The sequence below is a fragment of the Elephas maximus genome, chromosome X, assembly GCF_024166365.1.
Source record: "Elephas maximus indicus isolate mEleMax1 chromosome X, mEleMax1 primary haplotype, whole genome shotgun sequence".
Lineage (NCBI taxonomy): Eukaryota > Metazoa > Chordata > Mammalia > Proboscidea > Elephantidae > Elephas > Elephas maximus.
The window spans coordinates 59,434,230-59,446,912 of record NC_064846.1 but is presented as its reverse complement, the minus strand read 5'-3'; positions in this window follow the sequence as shown (position 1 = coordinate 59,446,912).

Sequence of the window (12,683 nt, the reverse complement as noted above, 5' to 3'; positions counted from 1 at the left end):
AGCCATAAACTGGACAAGGACAAGGCATTTCTAAAGAGGGTGGAAGCCTGGAGTTCTGTATTCACAGCACTTTCAGCAGGCTTGGGGAATAAGTTCTTCAGTTCATCTGGGTGGTTCAGCACAGTATCCACTACAGTGATTATTCCCTGCCTCTATTTGTACCTGCCTCTAAGTTTTTCTATTCACATTATAAACACAAGGTTACATATCTTCTAGTATCCTTGGAATGTGCTGAAAACCCGCTCCCATTTTACAGATAGATAAACAAGATTCAGAAACAGTCATAGTAACACCACACTGGGGACTAACTATGGACCAAACACTTTATATTATTTGATTTTCTCAACAACCCTATGAGTTCAACATATATTTTTTTTCCCCCTGCTTTACAGATCAGGTAAATGAAGGTTATAAAAGCTAAATGATTTTCCCAGCTAGTCCTTGGTGGAGCCAGGATTCTAATCAGGTCTGTATAAATCCAGAACTTTACTCTGAACCTATTATACACCTATGCAGAAATCATCTATCCTCACAGAATGAGTAAAAGGCAGAGGCAGAAATTAAACTCTAACTTCCCATCTCCAAGTGTTCAGTCCCTCTCCCATGACTTCTCCAGTTCTTTCAGACAGGGCTTTATCTAAGGAGCTGAGGGTTGGCAGTGATTTAATATATTATCACTATTAACTAGCAGATGAGGGTCTTCAATGACTTAATCTAAAGAAGTCACAAAGGTGGACATTGTGTTCCAACGGGTGGGATAATGGTGAAAAGTGTTTTGGGGACATGGTGGCCTTTTGGACCCCTCAGATGCCACCAACCATGCTGCACCAATTCTTATGTGGTTGTCAAAGCTGCAGGCCACAGAATTAAGGGGGCAGAGGGCATACTCAATAAGAAAAAATAAAAAAAAATCAGAAATCTTCAGTCTGGATGAAGTGAAGATCAGAGGTGAATTTTTTTCAAGGTAGTCAAAGTCTAGATTGTGTGGAAAAGATGAGAATAGACATGTCCCTTTTGTCTCAGAGTACTGGAAATAAAGGAGGGCCTTTTGGAAGATTCAGAGAGATAAATTTGGGGGGAATAGAAAGGAAATATGGTCCTAAACTGCAGGTAGATAGCCACCTAAGTTCATTGCATCTCAAAAAGTGGTAGAGGCTGCTATAAACTGGCTCAAGACAGTTCAGATCAATTCACACATGATAAATTGAGAATAAGAGAAGTAAAAGACGGCCTCGTCAGAATGTGAACTTGTGGAGAATGACCATATGCTTCCCTGCATTGCCCTTTGGTATATCTGTTAGGGATGCAGTTCTGGACCATGACCCTAATTCATGGTACCCATTGGCTTCCTTTACTTAGGGACCATCAAGCTTCTGTTAAGGGTGATGGAAAAATTTGGGAATGATAAATGGTGATGACTGAATATAATTAATGTCACTGAACTGTACTTGTGAAGATTGTTGAAATGGTGGAGGTTTTGTTATACAGCCGTCCCTCAGTATCTGTGGCAGAATTGGCTCTAAGACCCCTGCAGATACCAAAATCTGTGGATACTCAAGTCCCTCATATAAAATAGTGTAATATTTGAATATAGCCTATGCACATCCTCCCTCATACTTTAAACCATCCCTAGATGGAAACCCTGGTGGCGTAGTGGTTAAGTGCTATGGCTGCTAACCAAAAGGTCGGCACTTTGAATCCGCCAGGTGCTCCTTGGAAACTCTTTGGGGCAGTTCTACTCTGTCCTATAGGGTCGCTATGAGTTGGAATCGACTCGACGGCACTGGGTTTGGTTTTTTTGGTTTCAATCACTTATAATACCTAATACAATGTGAATAGTATGTAAATAGTTGATGTACTGTATTGTTTAGGGAATAATCACAAGAAAAAAAAAGGCCTTTTTTTTGGAATATTTTTGATCTGGGGTTGGTTGAATCTGCAGACACAGATCTCGCAGATATGGAGTACAGACTGTATATGTATTTACCACAATGTTAAAAAAATTCCAAGCACTTATTGCCTGAGGGAAGTTACCTCTGCTTGGAATGCTCTTCCCTTGTCTTTTCTGTGTAACTGTCTCCTTTTCATTCTTCACATCTGAGCTTACAAGCCCCTCCCATCCACACTCCAAACCCTGCCACTCTTTAACTTATCGCCTTCTCTTCTTTCCTTCAGAGCACTTACAAAAATTTGCAATTATTTTGTGTATTTGTTTGCTTGTTTATTATGTTTCCTCACCTATAAGTTAAGCTTCATGAAGACATAGTGCTTGGAACTTTTGTTCGGAATTGTAGCTCTGGCCTCTAATTCAGTGCCTGCCATAAATATATAGACTTCTTGAATGAATGAGTGAGCAAATGAATAAATGAATTAGTCATGAATCTTGTTTGGAGTGAAGTAAAAATTCTTCTCCCTACAATAAGACGCCATGACTTGAATTTTTTTTTCAAATTATTACTATTCATCTTCTTGAGGGTCAACCTATTTTGTGCTTTTTCCAAGAACCTTCTAAGGAATCATTTCCAATACTAGTGCATACACTCACACACACACACCCACTCATACTGAAAGAAAAAAGAAATCTTGCTCCTTCTGTTCCTTATGGAAAATCTTGGTGGGAGTGGAAAAATACACACACGTTAGGTATGCATATTTGGCCTTGTGTGCTTTGCCCATCAGTTTTTGGAGAACATTTATTCAAATCAGCAAGACTAGCAACATCCAAGGCCTATCTGGCTGCCCGAGGACCTAGGTACCCAGTATGTTACAGGCAGTACATTTTGGCAGCCTCTGAAACGCCTAGAACATCTGCTTCCCCTGAAGAATCCTCCCTGAATAGGCACCCAATTACTGGGCTTGTCAGAATGCTTGAATCATCCGGTGGCACAAGAGAGCTTCATAAGGAGATAGCCACGTCAATTTACTGTGAGTAGCTAACTAACAAACTAAGTAAATAAGTAAACTAGATGGATAAAGTAAAATAAGAACGATTATAGTACTTTGAGGTAAAGTCCAGAGATCTAAATGTATGTGACTTGTGGAATCTGGAGATTTCGATTGTTCAAAGTGAACTTCAATTTGTTGTTCTTCTTAGGATGGAACAGCTCTGATTATTTATAAAGAGCAACATTGCAGTTCCTCCAGGAGACTGCTCACTATAGACAACTCAGAGCTTTTCAACTCACCAGCAGTGTCATCCCAGGGCTAGTGTTGATTTAGACATAAATATTGAGGAAGAAATAGGCCTCAGAAGGATCTCCTTTTACAATTTCTTCAGCAACAAGAGGCTAGACACGCTCCTGCAGGTTCCTTTGTTCCGTATAGACTCAGCAGTCCCACGATGCACTTGGAGGTATCTGAGCTTCTTAATGAAGCACAGCCAGTGTGCAACAGTGAGTACAGGGCCAGTCAAGATATTTTAAGTCCTGCTGCTGGGGTGTTAGCGACTGATAATGTGAAAATGTATCATTAAGAGTCAGCTGGGAAAAAAATGGAAACTTATTAGCAACGTCCTTTGGTAAAGAAATGATAGTACCAATCTGCTGAACTCCAACCACTTCAGGAAACACATTAGAAAAATTCCGATGGTACAGCTGGGATAGGAGAGGGTCAGAGGAGCAGGAGATAGAAAAGGGGATTGATGTCTGTAAGAACTCTGCATTTTTCTCTGATTTTTAAATTCTGCACCACCAAGGGGTCATTAAATTTTATCTCAATTATTTTATGTTCTTGAACCCAAATTCTTAAGTCTATGATAAGCTAGGGTAAAATTCTTTCAAAATTCAAGAGTCAGTACACTGCTAACAGATCACCTTTTAGTCAAAGAGATGAAAAATAAAGGAAACTGTACTATAAATTTGAGAATTGCAGGATACCTTCCAACACTGGACCAAATTAGGTGAGGGCGAGTCAGGAAATTCTGTCAGTGCTTTTCTTGTGTTGATACTCAGCATTCCTGCCCCTTCCAGAGAATCACTGTCACTTGAGGCTTTCACAGGAAGGCAGGAGGCAAGCAAAGATCTGAGAGAGTGATGGAATAAACTCAGTAAACATCAGTGTTTCCGTGAGAGTTGGCTTTAATAACAAATTTTTTTTTTTTTATTAAGCCCCGGTTTGTTTCTCCTTTAATTGAATTTTAAGGGAGGGGATATACTTTATTTACTTATCCTTCAAATAAGTCATATGCTAAAGAGCATGAAGAAAAAAAGTAATCAAGATGGCATATAGTAAGTATATGTGTCACTGATGAGACTGGTCAGAATGTTTTGTTTTGTCTAGTAAGCACTCAAGGCATAAGAAATTTGCTCCGGTGTGGGGCAGAGCTCATATTTGGGCCTATTCCAGAATGTTACTAAGATGTCAAATGCCACTAGAGGCAACACTGACACTGGAGACATAACTTTTCTAAATGACTCCTTGGTGAATGCAAACCAAACAATACAATAAAAAGGGAAGAGCATAAACTGCTTCAGTCCCCTATGAGCATCGGCCTCAATCCTTTGGAAGAATTTCACACATCAAACATAGAACTAAATTTAGAAGTTTGGTGAAATCATTTTATACTTATCCCCATGCCAGACAAAACTCCGGGCTCAAAGAAAGGTTTTACCTCTAAATATTCATAGACTTATCACCCTATTGGGAGGTAATATGTCAATAACGTGGATGAGAATAAACAGCTCATACATGTGAAATGAATTAAACTACACCAGGGTAACAAACATGTGATAAACTCTCTTGTCCACTCCACTAGATGGCTCCTTCGGGAGCCAGTTCTGTACTTCCATCTCTGGCATATTAATTATGAGCTCAATTATCCTCTATTTCTCTGTTCCCCTATCTCCCCATACCCCCAACACACACACACACACACACACACACACCCCCAAGGGAATGCGTTTTCCCTAAGGATCAAGGCAGCTTCACTAACTCTCTCCTATTCTTTCTTGGCTGCAGTAGGACGATTATTCTCTCCAAGCAACCTATCCACAGTTGCCAGTTTAGACCTTCTCTCTCTGCTGTGCAGAACAGAACCTAGAAGAGGATGAGAGCTGGTGGTTAAGAGAATGTTGCTGCACCTTCCAGAGAAGTGGAATGCCCACTAAGTTATCAGCAGAATGCACGGGCCCTTGTTGTTCTGTTATCATATACAGGGTGCTGAATTTTCTCACTTTGGTCCACAAATTTGCAGGATATTCTCCAGTAGAACCCTGGGTTATTTTCTCTTACTCTAATGCTAAGGAGCATAATGATGACGACAACAACATTAGAGACCAAAAGGGTTCAAGGCACTATATATGCAGTATTCACATTTAAGCCTCTCAGGTAATGGGGAAGAAATGCATCTGGTCTAACTCGTGATTGAATGCCGCCTTCTGTCTTTTATCCAAATATGCTCCCCTTGGTTCTTAAATTGACTTCACCCTTGGACTTGGGATTTAACATAATGGCTCTTACTTTCCTTTTTCTGAACCTCTACTGTGGCTCAGATGCTGCCTCTGGGATTGAGTACTAACTTCACATCCATGCCATGACCTGGCATGCTTCTGAACTCTTTCTCTGTCCACGTGTACTCATCAGAATGAGAGTACTAGATGCTACTACTTGTATTGATGTCACTCTTTACTTGAGAAAATGTTTTCAGGACACAATAATGTCAACCTCATGCATATAGTCAAAGGTTCCCCTTGTTTAATGTTGTTGATACAGAACGGCATTTCTTTTTCCCCTTGTAGTTGCATGCATGCCATTTCAGTGGCATTTCAAGTTCACGGGACACTTCCCTGGGAATTGTTATGTCTACATCCTTGGAGCCCAGAGCTCTACAATCAATTGCTATTGTTGAAAAGATATATTGTAACATCTGAGCAAGTCAGCTAACTGTGTTGTGACTTTTCTGTTACCCCATCTATAAACCATGGGGTTTATACATGTCACCTCAGGAAGGTATTAGGAGAGTTAATGAACCAGAGGTTGTAAGGGGGATTTAGCCTGTCAGATGAAAGGTGCTGCTTAAGTATAGAACATTCCGGGTTTATGTGGCCTGATTCTTCAGGGAAAAAGTAACATATCAGGAAGACATGATACTGCTGTTAAAGGGCAGAGGGCACCATGAGTACATTCTCAATGTAAGGTGTAAACACAGTTTCCAAAAGCAGTGGTTTGGGGTTTTATAACTTACTGTTCAGTGGTGGCTCCTTTCTTTACTGCAGCTGCCACATCCCCTGCATCATAAAATTAGTCTCATTTTGTCCAATTTGTCCTTTGTTCCCTTGACACAACATGCATTCCCTCAAAATCCCTTCTGGATGAAATGAGCTATGGTACAGAAATATAAGGTGTACAAATATATCAGCTAAAATGGATGATAAGAGAACAAACCTGAAGGGCAAGCAGTGCCTCTGGCAGATTTTTTAGCTGTTCCTTTTCAGATACAAAAGCAAGAGGACATCTGCAGCTAAGATGCATTAAAGGGTTTTTGTTATCACAAAAGTGAGAGAAGGTACAGCAAGCCAAATGGGGCAAACGTCATATACCACCTCCAAGTAGCCTTTGTGAGATTTGTAGCACAGAAGAGAAGAACACTCGGAGTATGAGACCTTTCCAAAGGCCTCTCATTCCGTTTACATGACTTAACATTGTAACAATTCTGCAGGGCCCTGTTCTGTTTGACTTGGGGTTTTGCTTTCTGCCGAGCTGATTGCCCTGTTTACCACATTAACCCACATCTGCCCTGAGTTCAACCTCTTCAGCCCTGTGCTGGCCACTCCCAATAATTGAGGCACCCAGAGTTCACTGTTTGTGGGGACATGTATTTATTAATATTTTAAATTGTTATTTTTAAATATGTTCTTGCCTGCCATCATTGAAGAAAAGTTCACATTTATAATGAGATTAGCTGTAAGGGATTTAGAATGCACTTCATTTCGTTTGGTAATTTCTATAGGCACGTCTCACTTTCCATAATAAAACTAGTTTTCCTAACCAGGGGAAAAGGTCATAAATATTCAAAAGTTTGAATATTTATATTCTGAATAATGATAGAAAAACCAGCAGTCAGAAATCAGAGAAGTCAGGGAATAGGGTTTCATGATTTTTTCCTTCCGTGCAGGCTCCTTGCGTTCTTTCCTTTACTTAGCCCTATCCTCCTTGTAAGAGTAAGTAAAGGAGAAATAAAAGACTCCTTGGTTTTTCCCCACTCTGAGATACCCTAAGGCTTACAAGACGATACTTTCTCTATTATAGCCAGTCGCTGTAAATCAGCTGTGTGGATAGAACACTTGAATCTTTCTAGTCCTGCATGTTTACTAAGTTTTACAATCTGAAAAGCATGGGCTCGTGGGGTATTAGGGGGTGTTTTAACATTAGAACAGTTCTGCCTGATGCTGTGAATACAGCTACAAAACCACAAAAATCAGTTTTCTTCTTCCTTTGCCATAGACTTGCAATTTTTCCCAGGAGTCGTTGACACTTTCTACTTTATGCACCATTTCCTCCTGTAATGTACAGTCTCTTTTGTGGTTTTTTTTTTTTTTTGAAATGTATTAATGTTCAGCATTCATTCACTTTTTCATGGGAAGACAACAATGTTTTGCGTGTTTTTGAGAATTAACCGTGTTTACTCCCGATGATGCACGGTTAAACCATTATGGTCCCTCTGCCTTTGTTCTCTCTGCAGCAGAAGCTGGAGAAGATCTCTGCAGTGTTGCTTCTGAACTCCTTAGGTATCCTGTTCTGCTTTGGGGAAACGCTTCAAGCCACTGCTCTGTGTATGAAACTGCAGAGGGAAAAATGTATCTTTTGCAGGGCATGAGTCCTAGGGAATCTGATAAACAGCTGAATTTTAAATGAGCCAAGTATCAGGGAAGACGATGTTTCTTTCATTTCCCTTTGCACTAGTTAATTTGCAGAGGTACTGATTTTTTTCCTCCAGATTTAAAAAGCTGAGAGACACATTTCTGAAATGGCGCAAAAGAATCAGAAGGGAGAAAACTGTCTAACTAAAAGGAAGGGATGCATATATATCCCAAGGGGTAAATTCTAGAGGGTGTTTTGGCTTTGTTTTGTTTTGCTTCAGTGGCTATTGAAGTTTGGGTCTGTAAAGGTACCTTGTGTTTTTAAAGTGTAGATCAAAGGCTTGATGGAGTTGTAACTTTGGTGCTTTGTGCCAAGCATGAAACATCAGCAAAGCACTCTTACGTTGTGGGTATGATTTCTTTGCTGCATTGAACTCCAATTTGAGATGGTGCCATTGGCTTATAAATTTTTTCTTTAGAAGTAAAATAGAGAGAAGAGATCTTTTGGGGAAAGAATCCATATGAAAGCAATGAGAGGTTTCAGACTATGGATCTGAATATCATGCAAGCATCCACTACAGTTCATGAAATGAAATCAGGCACTGATATTCCACCTGGGATTCTTGTCACTGAACAAAGAGGAAGAAAAGTTTTGGGATAGTCTACATTTCAGAATTTAAGTTCTGCAAGGATCTCAGACACAGCCATAAAATATTCTTCTTGATCCTGTGGGAAACCCATTGCAGTCTAGCTGATTCCAACTCATAGCAACCCTATAGGACAGAGTAGAACTGCCCCATACGGTTTCCAAGGAGCACCTGGTGAATTCGGACTGCCAACCTTTTGGTTAGCAGCCATTGCTCTTAACCACTATGCTTATGGGAAGCATTCTAGTGAAAAAGTGAAGTGGTTGTGAGGTGGATGAAAGTATTTTTGTTTGGGAGCACAGGCAGAACAATCAACGAGCTTTCAAATGAATCCATTTCTGTGATAGCACCATGAGTTTCAGTGCCTGGGTGGTGCAAACAGTTAAGTGCTCAACTACAAGTGGAAAGGTTGACAGTTCGAACCCTCCCAAAGGAGCTTTGGGAGACAGGCCTGGTGATCTGCTTCCAAAATGTCACAGCCTAGAAAAGCCTGTGGAGCAGCTGGACTTTGCACACATGGGGTCGGCATGAGTTGAGATAGACTTGACGGCAACTAACAACAGCTACAATAAAGAGCTTATGGACATGTTCTCATGTCACTATCTGTGCCCAAGAAAGAAGATATAAAAAGCAAATCCTGTACGCCATAATAACGGTCCAATTTGGAACTTACAGAATGAGTATGTTTCTTATTCAGCCCACAGTAAGCTTTGCCTCCTTCCCTACACCTTCCCCCACACTCATTCTTTCCATTCCTTATGGTTATATGTACTATTTCTCATTGTTACATGTCAGAATTTAAGTTCTGCAAGGATCTCAGACACAGCCATAAAATATTCTTCTTGATCCTGTGGGAAACCCATTGCAGTCTAGCTGATTCCAACTCATAGCAACCCTATAGGACAGAGTAGAACTGCCCCTGCTTTACTCACTAGCTTCTCAACTCTGTTGAGAGTGTTTTATTAATCTGATACCTGCTTTACTCACTAGCTTCTCAACTCTGTTGAGAGTGTTTTATTAATCTGAATTACTCAATCTGAGTTACTCTTACAATGCCTAGCAGATATAGGTGGGCAAAAAAAAAAAAACAATTAAGTAGATGGACAGATACACATAACGCAATGTTCAAAGTCACCACTCTAACAAAATTTCTGAAATTGTCTACTTTCTATTTGTATCACAAAGCCTCTGCCACTGTAACTCCTGAGGCGCACCACCTGTATGTCTATGTGTGATGGTTGATGATGAGAATAGATTGAGAGGACACACCTATTTTAAATGTACCAGGATGCAGTTGAATGCGGTCAATAAGACCATTTCTGGGAATCTCTTGTCACAATGCCTGGCACATAGTAAGCATGCAATAAATGGTAGTAGTTGTTTCTGTTATTGCTGTTGTTTTTACTGTTTTTGTTTTTATGCACTTCTTATTAGAGCTTCGTGGAGAAAGAAAAAAGGCTCTTTTTTATATACATGCCACTATGCTACATAAAGTTGTTCTCTCTCTTCACCCATTGGACATGCCCCCTCACAGTTCATCATTAGTGAAATTTCTGAAAACCTGAAGGCACAGCCTGCTTTTTATTCCCATCAACACATCTGCTCCCCTGCCATCTTATTTCCTCGCCGTAGGCCTCACCATGTCAAGGGTGAGATGACAAGTCTAGACGATAAACAAAAAAACTGCCGTAAGGCCTCAGACTTAGAATGCTTGTCCTATTTCTTTTCAAACTCTCGTTTAATGAATGGAAACATTCCCAAACTCCCTGATGTACACTTTATTTTAAATTGAATACTAAATTGAGCAATTAGTAAGTCTGATGCTCAAACTATTAAAATATGGTTGATATTTGTTTTGTTTTGGTATTTTATGAAGGATCTTCTTAATAGCTAGAATACTCTCACAATTGTGATCCCTGAGGTTCATTTGACTGAGCCCCAATGTTAGGATCCCAACAAGAAAATTAAGGTCACTCTGGGGTTCAAATGAATTCACACTAAGAAGGCCGTATATCATTTCATGCTGCTCTGTTTCCAACCACTATTGAAAATGCAATAAGAAATTCTTAGGGTTCCTGTAGAATCATATCATCTACATATGAACCTAGCATTTTTGAACTGACAACACCACCCTGCATTTAGTCCAGGTATTTTTGAAATTGAAGAAATGTACCACAATTACAGAAACACTGTACTTGCACTAAATAACCAGGAGGAGGCTTTAAGAGAGATGTTTTGGCTGCATTTACACTGGTATCTAACTATGGACATTGGTATTCTTTCTCTAAGTACTCTTCTCAGAAAACACAAACTTAATTATTTTTTCCAATATTGATTTGTTGGCATGTTTTACACATCATGAAAAGGAAAGCATTAGGCCAACTATAGAAAATGATCAATGGGTTTGATTGGACTTCAAGTAGTAGAGCATTTGACATGTAGCTACTAGGCCTCACAGTAGTTAGGCCTATTCAGCAACTTTGCTTATCAAGTGTGGTCTAGTTTAAACTAGGTGGCTACACACTCTAACCTCTAGAAAACACAAGGCTTTCTACCTTTCCACAGGCCTGTTCCTTATGCCTTCAAGAACAAAACAAGGCTACAGAATAGAGAGGCGTAGCTTTTTGTGGATGGAATAAAAGCGTCCTGAGTCACTGTGCCACTGTGAGTCAGAATAGACTTCATGGCAACAGGTTTGAGTCTAACTTAACTGGGGTCAGCAATCTGTTGGCTCTTGTTATTGAATTTGTTGAATTTCTCACTGCTCCCTTCCCTCCCATGAGCAGCTGATGTTACAAGATGAGCTCATAATAAAAATGCCCTCCTATCTTCCTACAGCAGGATCCAAGGAAGGGCCAAGAAAAAAGTAGGGCAGGAGGCCACTGGGCTGTCCTTCTTCATTTACTTCAACCAGTATTTAGTATGTACCAACTATGTGCTGACAACCTCTCTAGGATGTGAGGAATAGCAGTGAACAAAATCACCAGAGTCTCTGCCTTCCTGAAACTTAAAGCATACTGAGGAAGATAGGCAAGCCAAGTGTTTCCAGTCTAGCCCTGGAGCTAGAGGAGAAAAAAAAGCATTCAACACACATTTAATCTTAAACTGCTCAGAGATTTGGAACCAAATTATCACCTAGTAATAATAATTTGGAAACCCTGGTGGAGTAGTGGTTAAGTGCTACGGCTGGTAACCCAGGGGTCAGCAGTTTGAATCCACCAAGTGCTCTTTGGAAACTCTCTGGGGCAGTTCTACTCTGTCCTATAGGGTCTCTATGAGTCGGAATCGACTCGACGGTACTGGGTTTGGTTTTTTTGGTTTTTTAAATAATTGTTTGAATGCCTGTATTTTTCTTTCAGTACTGCATTGCTGTAAGGAAACAGCTGGATATCTGCAGTAATTCTAGGCCAGTGGTCAGAGATCTGGCAATTTTGGTTCTTGACTGTTTTTCTTAATATGTTATTGTTGTTAGGTGCTGCCTACTCAGTTCTGACTCATAGAGGCTGTATGCACAACAGATAGACAATACTGCCCAGTCCTGCACCACCCTTGCAATCCTCCATATGTTTCTTAATATAGTGACCTCAGTGAGTGATCTGGACCTGCTGAGACTAGAAATCAAAAGAAAGGCACCTCTTTTCCTTTTAACGGGAGTCCCTGGGTAGTATAAATCGTTAAGCATTCCACTACTCACCAAAAGATTGGCGGTTCAAACTTACCCAGAGGTGCCTCAGAAGAAAGCCCTGGTGTTCTGCTTCCTTGAAAACCCTAAGGAACAGACAAATAGGTAAATAAAATAATATCCCAACCATGGGATCTTATTTGGCAATTAGAAGGAATGAAGTACTGACACAACATTGACGAACCTAGAAAACATCATGCTAAGTGAAAGATGGCAATTGCAAAGGCCATATAGCATATGATTCCATTTATATGAGATGTCTAGAAAAGGCAAATGTGTAGAGACAGAAAGTGGCAGCCTGGGGCTGAGGAGGACGGGAGGATCTGTGGGGGTAGCTAAGGAGTATGGAATTTCTTTCTGAGGTGATGAAAACGTTCTAAAATTGATTGGAATAATGGCTGCATAACTCAGTGAATCCACTAAAAACCATTGAACTTTTTAAAGGTGTGAATTATCTTTCAATAAATCTAGTGAAAATGGGGGCGCTATTATGGAGCAGTTCTAGTCTGCACGCAAGGGGTCACCATGAGTTGGATTCTACTACACGGCAACTGGTTA